This window comes from Dermacentor albipictus, chromosome 8, assembly GCF_038994185.2.
Source record: "Dermacentor albipictus isolate Rhodes 1998 colony chromosome 8, USDA_Dalb.pri_finalv2, whole genome shotgun sequence".
In the NCBI taxonomy this organism is placed as follows: domain Eukaryota; kingdom Metazoa; phylum Arthropoda; class Arachnida; order Ixodida; family Ixodidae; genus Dermacentor; species Dermacentor albipictus.
The window spans coordinates 133,520,601-133,530,811 of NC_091828.1; the positions used below are offsets into that span (position 1 = coordinate 133,520,601).

General features: G+C 45.0%; 1 protein-coding gene across 13 annotated transcripts in view; it reads right to left on the reverse strand.

The window, feature by feature from the left end:
* LOC135913480 (activating transcription factor 7-interacting protein 1-like) overlaps window positions 1–5,858 on the reverse strand; it is a 179,146-nt gene extending 173,288 nt beyond the window's left edge. For 5 of the 13 annotated variants that reach the window (XM_070524530.1, XM_070524528.1, XM_070524527.1 and 2 more), the window contains exon 1: window positions 5,353–5,855. The gene's annotated coding sequence lies outside the window, so the exon portion shown is untranslated. Of the gene's footprint in view, window positions 1–4,807; window positions 5,244–5,352 lie in introns of those variants that run through there. The other 8 variants (XM_070524532.1, XM_070524531.1, XM_070524525.1 and 5 more) reach the window with 6 other exon arrangements.
* Window positions 5,859–10,211: the final 4,353 nt, after the last annotated feature.

Below are 10,211 nucleotides of genomic sequence, written 5' to 3' on the forward strand. Positions count from 1 at the left end.
TTTCTCACCACGCAGCATGTGCCACCTAATCTAGAAGGTCATGCCGAGGTGCTGCGCGTTCTAGGTCACGCGGCAGTTTAGGCAAGCAGTTATGGCAACGCATCTTTGTTCTTCTTCCCCAGTTTTAGCATTAAAATAGGGGCATTTTTTCTAGCGTTTCATGACAATTTCCCTTGTATTTCAGATGTATAATTTTGCACGAAGGCTCAGCTTTACCTACAATATCTTAAACTGGGCTTTTTATTGCACGGCTTGAAAGTTTGTTGCAGTTCACTTTTATATAGGCAATTTTCTGTGGCTGAAACAAGCTCGAGGTCATCAACAGTGGTCGAACAGGGAATGTCTGGAGCCAACACTTGAACGCATGTTTTCACCAAGACCCCCATCAAAACGCAGTGACATCTCTCGTTCAGACAACGTCGATAACTTTTAAATCACTCTCTTCCTTGTATGTCAGTTTTGTTGAGCTGACAGATAGTATGGATACAAGATACAAAGCATCGCAATATTCACGGAAACTAGTAGCAGACACGCTAGATAATATCAAGTTGCAGAACCCTTACTAATGATGCACGACATTCAAATGCAAAAAAGAAATTGTGGGGTTCTACATGCCAAAACCACTATGTGGTTAGTTATGAGGCGTGCCGCACTGAGCGCTCCCAACCCCAGTGCAGCTGCCACCACAGCTAGGATTGAACCCTCGAGCTCAGCAGCGCAACACTGTTCTATCGCAGCCGGTTGACAGTCGCAGCTGTAGGAATCCTGCAACTACGAATATTTCTTTCTTGTACTCATCTCGCACTCTAATGGCATATGGAACAGAAGGCTCGCAAAAACTATACTGTGTGGCACATAACCCTTAGAAGAACGCAAGGTTCGTAGCAGCTTCTGCAGTAAAAATTCCAAAGATATTCAAGGACTTATAGGACCCGACAAAGCATTGCCAATTGTTAAGAACCATAATGCTCGACAGCTTGAAAACAAAACACTGCCTTAAAAGAGAAACCTTTTATTGCAGATGGATGCTCGCTAAGCCTTTTCCCAAGCCATTACCTGCCACCACAACAAGATTGCAACCACAAGCACATTAATTGGATTGGATTGACTCTTGGCTTCCAAAAACCACATGGTAGAATGCATGAGTAAAACCTACTAAGCTTAGCTGAAAGCAAACGTGAAGGATCTTAAAAGTGTTCCGTGAAACTTGAGGGCTTAGCCTTGAATATGACCATTTTAAATTAAAGCGTTTCGAGGACCACTAGAAGCCTTGAAGAGGAAAATCAAGTTCAGCTATGTACCACAGTTACCAAGTTTGTTCACAATTATCTTGAAGCCAAAGGTCATTGAAATCTGCTTGCCTAATTGGTACTCCTGTGCAAGCTCAAAGGAGGAATCAAGTGGGACTCAACAGCATTTTGTTTCAATGGTCCTTGAAAGTGTGCATGTGACTAGGTTTGGTAATTTGAACACCTGCAATAGCCAAATAGCAACTCTCACCAAGCGAGGAGGCTTTATAAGCCAAAAAAGGCTAAAATAAAATAAAAAGTGTTGGCAATGCCATCCTCAATTGCTCGCACCAGCTTGTGTGATGTCAAAGATTTTGACAGCATTTATAAAGTTCATTCTTTATTGAAAACAAAGGATTGTATTGCATTCTGAACTAATTATCCAATTTTGCAAGTTCAAGTATGTTTCCTCAACCAAAACAGCTAAATACAAGAAAAAAAGTTAATGTGACATCACACCTATCGTGGTGTTAACAGCGCAAAACATAGACGGGACACAAGACGAGAAGACGACATCAAAAGCGCTGACTTTCAACAACGTTTATTTGAAAAGAAACACAGCTTATTATACCATTTCCCACACGTGTTGCAGTCACGTGATTGCACATCATGTGAAACATGCGCTTTTTCTTTTTTTTTTGCACTCAAGATAGTGGTTGTATGTTCAAAAACTCAAGATTTTTTTTTTTTTTTTTTTGTTAGTAACAAGGACAGCATGCTAATGCATTGATCCCGAAGTCTGGAAATCTCAGCTGCCTCAATTATCTCCCGAACCAGCTGGTCACTGTGTTTTTTCAGCGCTTCACAACGTCTGAATTCTGCGGTGCAAGCTTTAGAGGTTGAGTGCAAAAAAAGAAAAAGTGCGCGTTTGATATGATGTGCAATCCCGTGACTGCGACACATGTGGGCAATGGTATAAGAAGACATGTTTCTTTTCAAATAACGTGGTTGAAAGTCAGTGCTTGTGGTGTCGGCTTCTGATCTCGTGTGCTGCCTACGTTTTGCGCTGTTAACACCAGGATGGAAAACCAACAAGCCAAAGCTGCTATTCTAGCGAATCACACCTATGTACTGGCACTGGGGTTAAGGCATTAAAAAAATTGAAAAGCACCTTATCAATTTAGACTGGCCTTTTACTCTTTCCAGCAATGCTTTCACTCATTTGGCAGAAGGCTGTACATTACTGGAGAAAATGGATGGCAAATTTAAATTTGTTTATTTGGTCTGGAACGTACTGAACACAACAAACTGAAAACAAACACTGCCATTGTTCCACTTTCCTCAATCAAGGTACAGCAGCAACATTCGCGATAAAGATGAAAACTAGAAATATGCAGAAGCGCATATTTAGTTTGTGGGAACGTGGGTTTTCATACTTGGCTTTGGCCCTCAAGAAAGACACAGACAACACTACTTAATGTTTAATTTTTTTCTTGCGAAACGAGGCTAGCTCTTGACCGCTGCGCATTCTGAATATGTGTATGAGAGCTTGTACCGTGCCACATACCAAGGGCAGTCCTTCCACTAGCAGCCAGCGAGAGGTGCCCCATAAGTTTAATCTGAGAATCTGACATCGACAGAAGCTGTCCAACAGAGTAATGTTCATTGTACAATTGCAGCACTGATAATAGTTACAGGTCAGCATAGCACTATCAGAAGTGATAAAGACAGCTGTCATTATCAACACTTAGCTTGTACTGTATGCACACACTGCAAATTATGTGCGTCGACCTAAAACGACACATAATACACATCTGCACATAGGTTGTAATCGCTAAGGGTTTGTGCTTGATGCATAAGCAATACATATACATACACCAATTAGCAACAGGAGTAATTCTCCATGTAGCACTATCTGTAGCAGCATGCACCTGCATACTTTGCGGAGCTGGTATCACATGAGTAGCAATGTTACAAAAAAATATAACATCACATAAATGGCTGTTCACTATAAAATGTCTAGCTGGCTTTCATCAGTTGTAGCAACAGTCTTTATGTTAACAAGCAACACAGGGTTAGTCGCCAGCTCCCATGATAAAAGTAGGAACCTTTTCAGATAACACCATTAAATGCTCCATAAGGATGACAATATTTCAGTTATACCTCTGCAATATTTAAAGGAATAACAAACTGTTTGAGAGTTTGAAAGTTTAATGCACTGCAATGCTTCCCTGCCACATCTCAGCTGGCATTCCCTGCTTTTGTTACAAATTGTATTATTTTAAGTACGAGTTTGTAAAATTTTTGAACAGGTCTCACACCAGCTTACTCATTTATAAATATAAATTTGTGTCTTCACACAAATGTTCTCTATCCAACTTGTGAAAATAAAGGAGCTTATCAAACATTACTGTATGTTGCAGTTTCAGTCACACATTTCCAATCTAGAAAAAGAAAGTGCTAAATTCTAAGCGATCATACTGTGTGGAATTTGCACAGCCTTCCAACACGTGTCACAAAAATTGCGGTGATGGCTAATAAGCCCAGCAAACTCACACAAAATTATTCAGCACTTACATCGCAGTACCATGGATGCCATTTACACTTTACTTCAAATCGGCCAGTTTTATTGGACCATTAGACACATATTGAACCCTAACACTAATGGCAAGATCAAAACACAACACGTCGAGCGTACCCTGTGCCATCTGTACTAGAAGCTTTCCATAAACTCGCACAATATTTAATAAGCACAAGAAACTGAAAGCAAACACTGTCATCGTTCCAGTTCCCTCAATCAAGGTACAGCAACAACATCCACGACAAAAATGAACACCAGAAATATGCAGAAGTGCACGAACTGACAACCAATCCGAGCAATCGAGCAAACATAACATCAATGCGATACAGCAAAATTCATTTGGACACAAATATGGCAACATGTTTTTTTTTTTTTTTCTTGGTAACCAGTTGTCTGTGTCGTGATAAGATTTTGGTGCCTGCGATGTCGCGGCAGTGCGAGGCAGGGGACGGAGGCGCACGGAAGTTTTGCAATTTTTCTGCGGAAGAATGCATGCACGGTTTTCGAACGATGCAGCTGATCTTCCTTCCGTATATGGTTTTTAATCCACGTCTTTCTGGGAAAAAAAACTTGTCTCAAGGCGTTTGCGCTCCGCTTTGAAGGTTTACGTATCTTTAGGTAACCTTTTTTTTTAAAAAAAAAGGAAAGAAAAACGAACATTCCGTAACCAATGGAGCGGCATTGCCGCTCGAAACAGCGATGAAAAATGTCTGCACCAAGGTCTAGAGTAAGTGGACCTCAATGAAGGAAATCGGAAATCAGCAACTCAACGCTAAAAGACGTGGTCCCAAGAAAGCGTCAATTCGCATGCGCATGAGGAGATGAACGCGTTCAAAATCGCACGAGCTCATGTGCAACACGACACCGTTTGCATAGAAGGCTTTCAGCGAGTTGTTCACGTGCCCGTCGGTCGCACCGCTGAGCGACTGAAACATTGCGAGATCATTCAAAGTGGCAGCTTCAAAATATCGAATCGGCGATCCAAGCACCAACTCACATCGCCTCGGGTCGGGGTGCGTGCGACGATGCAGCAAGTCAGAACGCCGGCCGACGCAGCTGCTTGAAAGCGCGCGAAGGCGAAACAAGCGACATGCACTCGAGAGGTGCCGGGGCTCGCGGCATTTCCCTTAAAGCGCGCCTTTCACCAATAGCAGAAAACGTCACCGGCGCGGCCTCATAGAGAGCTTCCATTTCGCGCGGTGACGCTGAACGCGTTTCACCACTGGTAACGTCGTCTAGGTTTAGGCTGCCATGAAGACGAGCAACGACATCCAAAACTCGCGACCACACCAGGAGAAATTGCGCAACGCGCACAGGAACGCCAACATGCCCCAGCAACTTCGCGATCGCCGACCGCAACGCTAGGACCGAAAGCCTAGGAGAAGCAAGTCGCCACTTCTAGGCTTAGCGCATCAACCTAGCGGCCAAGCAGGAAACTTGGGACCGCGCAAGGCGCCACCGCCACGCGCACGCTCAACAAAAACAAAACGTCCACCTAAATCACCGTACTTAGTGAAGCCGCGTATTCAAAAAAAAACGTACCTCGGCATCACGCAGACCGCACAGTGAACCGGACAGTCCGTTGAACACGCGATTAGCGCATATCACGTAACACCTGGATAAGGGCTTAAAATATTTCATACAAGAAACTCTCCTAAAGCGCTTAGAGGGCTTAGATACAAAGGACGAAGCGACAACGACTATCCCACAATTCCTCGCGGCATGGTCTCCCGGATGAAGCGTGGCCAATCAGATGTGCCATCCGCGTGGAGTCAGAAAATGCGCCTACCAATCGAATTTTGCCTGCGTCATCAGCAAGAGCCAATGACGCTACCGTCGAACAAGGGCCCGTATATCAATGTGGTCTGGATTTCCGGTTAATGTTACTGTTCCGTTACACGTGTTATTTCTTTTGCGCGGTGCCGTTTCTCCACAAACGATGAGTCCTTGCGGTTCAGTCAGGATAGACTTACGATCTTGAAATGTTCTGCTAAACTAACTTAAAACATACTTTGTGACGGACCTCCATAACCACCCTCTTTACCCCGCGAACGCTGCCGCCGGCCTGAACCTGATAAGGAACGCATATCAACTGATCCGTCTGCTTGATTCACCCTATAAGATACCGCACAATGGTTTCGTTGCCACAACAGTTTTTAATACATTCGGTTCCTAGCTTTATAGCGAGAGCCTTCGCTTCAATTCAATGGCACAGCGTTTACGCTAAGGAAGTAGCCCTTGACTCCTAGCGCATTTTCGAACTACGAGGCCCGCAAGTTTTCCAAAATCGCAATACGCGGTTTCCGCCTAAGCAAGATTTGCCTGCTACCATAAGAGCCAACTTTTGCTACTACCACCAACAACCGGCGTGGCCTCCTTCGCAACCGCGCCGACCGCGCTTGAGTCGCCGGAGTCGCTTGCACCGCTTGCGCCTCCTACTAAGTCACGTGACTGTGACGCCTACAAGCGAGAGCGCGCATGCGTGGCAGCAGGCACAGGCTGCTGGCACTCCATGCTCGTCTGCGCCACTGCAGCTCTGGCAGTACGCACGCAAAAGGCAATAGAGTAATAAAGGGATAACAAAAAATAATCACAAGAAAATAGTAAATACGCAAAACATCCGCAGCCGCTCATACAGCACGCATGCCTGCCAGTGGCGTAGCCAGGTGGTGGTAACGAAAGAGTTCTGCATGAAACTCTATGGAGGTGATATCTGGCAGGCCGGAGAAAGAATTTTTTTAGAGAGGGTGGTCAGTTGACTGGAGACGGGAATGGGGAGGGGAGAAGGGAAGTCAAGGCAAGTCCCAATATTTATGCAGAAATTTCAAGGTGGCTGGCGGTGGCACGTGCCCATGTTGACCCTTCCCCCCCCCCCCCCCTCCCTGGCTATACGTGACTGATGCCTGAAAAGCACGAAAGAATCATCATGAAATAAATTTATTTTTGAATATGCGCGAGGCAAAGCGCTCCACGACAGTGCATTCAAAGCCGAATAAAATTTTGTTTTTAGCAAACTGCTAGTGAAAGTTGAGGAAATTATACGAATTCTGCTTATTTTTCTGTTCCTTCTTGTATTGCTGGGTACGAAGTAGGAGAATAGACTCGAATTAATTGGCATACACCTAAATCCCTAATCGCGAATATTATTGACGCTGCTTCAGCGAACCACGATACGTGCGAAGCATTCAGCTGGTTTTTAAAATTAGTCCCGCCACACGAAAAAAGGAAAGTGATTTGAAATGATAAAAAAGAAAGTTAGTGATTGAGCTGTCCCTCAAAATAAGCCGTTCATTAATACGTCTAAATATCGCAACATCCGAAGAGGCTGCACAACTTTTTCTTGCGTCTGCTTTTAATTACCACGCAGCAGAATAAACAAGTAAATTCTGAATATATCGCACTACCATAAATGTATAAAGTAGGGTGGGGAAGGGGGCACTACGTCCCCCCCCCCAAAAAAAAAATCATTTGTGTGTGTGTTCCGTTAAGCTTCAGCTTTTTAGCTAGACCAGTCGCAGTGCTCCCTTTCTAAACATTAGCAACTTTGGTCTTATATTGAAATCATTAAGCCACGGACGCACGCCTCGTCGAGCGATATGCTTGACGCCTTTATGAATTTATCACGGGCATGCCAGTGCCATGATCGAGACGCTTGGCGAGTTTCGATTCGGCCACCTCGACAAGCTCAATCGCTGCAATTAGTAGCGATTGTGTGTGTTCCCAGCGTCTTCTGCACTTCGAAGAGTACAGATTGCTCTGAAATTTACTGCAATAAGATTTATATGGCGTAATATACAAAGCCTCAAGAACGTCTGAATCTACAAGCACGAACATCATACAAATCCATGTGCTTCCCTCCATGGCTTCCCATCTCTCGTATCATTCCTATGGTTAGAGTGTCTAGTACACTCTACTATGGTAGGACAACGACAGCAGCGCCATAGTGCCCTCTAGACATGGAGGAAGGAACCTCTATAAAGAGCTTCTATAGAACTTTCGTTTAGCATCTAAAGATTTTGTAAAACTTAAGTTTTTTTAGGAAGTGAAAAGTTAACAAAGAAAGGACCGAGAAACAATATGACGTGCTTTCTGTCACCATCTTTGTTTAAGTGAAGAAGCAAACAACTACAAACTGCCACGTTGCTACAAACAACATACCAATTCATAACCATGCAGTTTGTTCTTTATTCTATGCTCAAACACAGGACAAAGATGAAAAGCCGCCTATGTTTGGTCCCTAGAATATTATATTCCATATATTCTAGGGACCATAGACTATGTATGGTCACAGCAGGAGGCTGTGGTACGGTATCGTATCGTGCAGTGGCGAAAACGTGCCTCTTTACGCGATGACAGCCGTGGGCGCTGGAGCACGCCGCTCTACTGCAGCGTTACGTTTCACTGCAGTTTGGAGTCTTGATGGCAAGAGGAGAATTCATAGATTTTCTCAATATACATAGTGAGAAACTCTATGGAAAAAATAGTGGTGCAACACAGGGCCTCCGGGATTGGTGGTTGTCGTGGAGGTATGCAGGTCATGTATGTAGGTACTAGAGTGTGCTAGAATTAGCATAGGGTTTCCTACAAAAATTTGTAGGAAACTCTATGAGAATTAGTACTTCAGAAAAAAAGGGAGGCCCCTCCCATATGACCGAAGCGCGACAGCCGATTGCCTCCGCGACTAAAATAATGTCACTACAAAAATCGTGCTTCTGAAAGGCGCAATTCTCGGTGTAAATAAAGACTTTTCTATTTTGATGACCGGTTTAGTAGAGCTCTCATGTGCCATAGCCACCTTCCTCCGTGGCCATAGCACATGCCGGATCGCGACAGAAATATAACCTGATATAACCCCGTGCCTCCCACAACGCTGCCCGTCCTCTGCTCTTTAGCTTCATTGTGCAACTGACAAAAGTAGAAAGAGCAGCTCTGCATGGCTTTTGCGCTTGTTTACATGTACGCGGCACATTCACTACTCCGTTTCCAAGCTTAAAATGAATCAGTTGCTATTGAACAAGTACTTACATAAAACAATGCATTTATCGCAACCATTACAAACCTGAGGCATGAATACTCCATGCAGAAAAGGTACAAAAATGTTTCATTCATCGTTTTAAATAAATACTCTTGGTGTTAAATAGCATAAAATTTATATTTTTTGTTTTGTGTTTTCACAATTTTTTTCCCTTCTCTTTCTTTCTTTCTTTTTTTTTTTTCAAGCCTGCAATCTCGCCAGTTCACGCAAGGCATTCCGTGCGAGTTTTCCGACATGGAGCCCAGTAAGGTGACATCGCCCATAGCCTCTATGCATCGGCATGCGTTCCTTTGTCGCCGAACGAGCCTTGTGTCGTCCCGATGTTCGCACCACCAAGGAACCTCAACAAGAACAAGAGTGGCCACATCCTGAACAGCGATTCACTCAACATGAGCCTCCACTGCTGCACGTATTGGCGTAACAGGGAGCCTGAACACAGCGTGGAGGCCACGACCAAGCTTGTCGCCGGGATGCTCGGTGTCAGCGAAAGCAATGTGCAAGGTGAGGAGGGAGCTCAAAGCGTCGCATATTTCGGGTGGCAAACTGTCGACGCCCTCGCGAAAGCGCCCACGAAATGCGCAGAAAAGAAGATGCAGGACGAAGTATGACAGCTTCACGTTGTGCGCGCTGAGGTCATGTCTGCACGATTACTTTCCCCGCAACGAGATACCGACGGTCGAGAAGATAACTAACGAGTTCTCGAGGCGTATGGATCCCCCATCACTGAAGCGGTGTACTGTACGTCGCCTGCTTGTAGAGATCGGATTCAAGCACGAAAAGAGGAGCCGCAATTCGCTGACCGGTCGCTGAATGGCGGAACCGCAACCTTCGTGACGCGCGGCGCTACCGGGCGGAAGGCCGAAAGATATTTTTCCTGGTGGAGACATGGGTGACGGTGGAACACACTCGGTCGATCGTGTGGACTGACACCGTGGTGCAGAAGCGTGGACGCCTGTACGCTCGACCAAATGGCCTGTCGACGGGTCTGAAACAACCTTCTGGAAATGGCCAGCGCCTGATTGTGACGCACATCGGCAGCGAGGATGGCTTCGTCGACGGCTGCTTAGACGTATTCCGAGACCAAAAAACAGGCGACTACCACGAAGAAATGGACGGCAATCGCTTGGAGGGATGGTTTAATGACGTTCTGCAGGAGTTGCCTGCTGGTAGCGTCGTTGTTTTTGGACGATGCACCTTACCATTCCAGGCGAGAAGAGAAATTGCCGACGACAGCTTAGAAGAAGGAAAAAATACAGGAGTGGCTCAAAAGCAATAACATCACCTACAGCGAAAGGATGGTTAAAAAGTAGCTGCTTGAGTTGGTAGCATCTGTAAAACCATGCTTTCTGAGCTAAATCGTAGACAA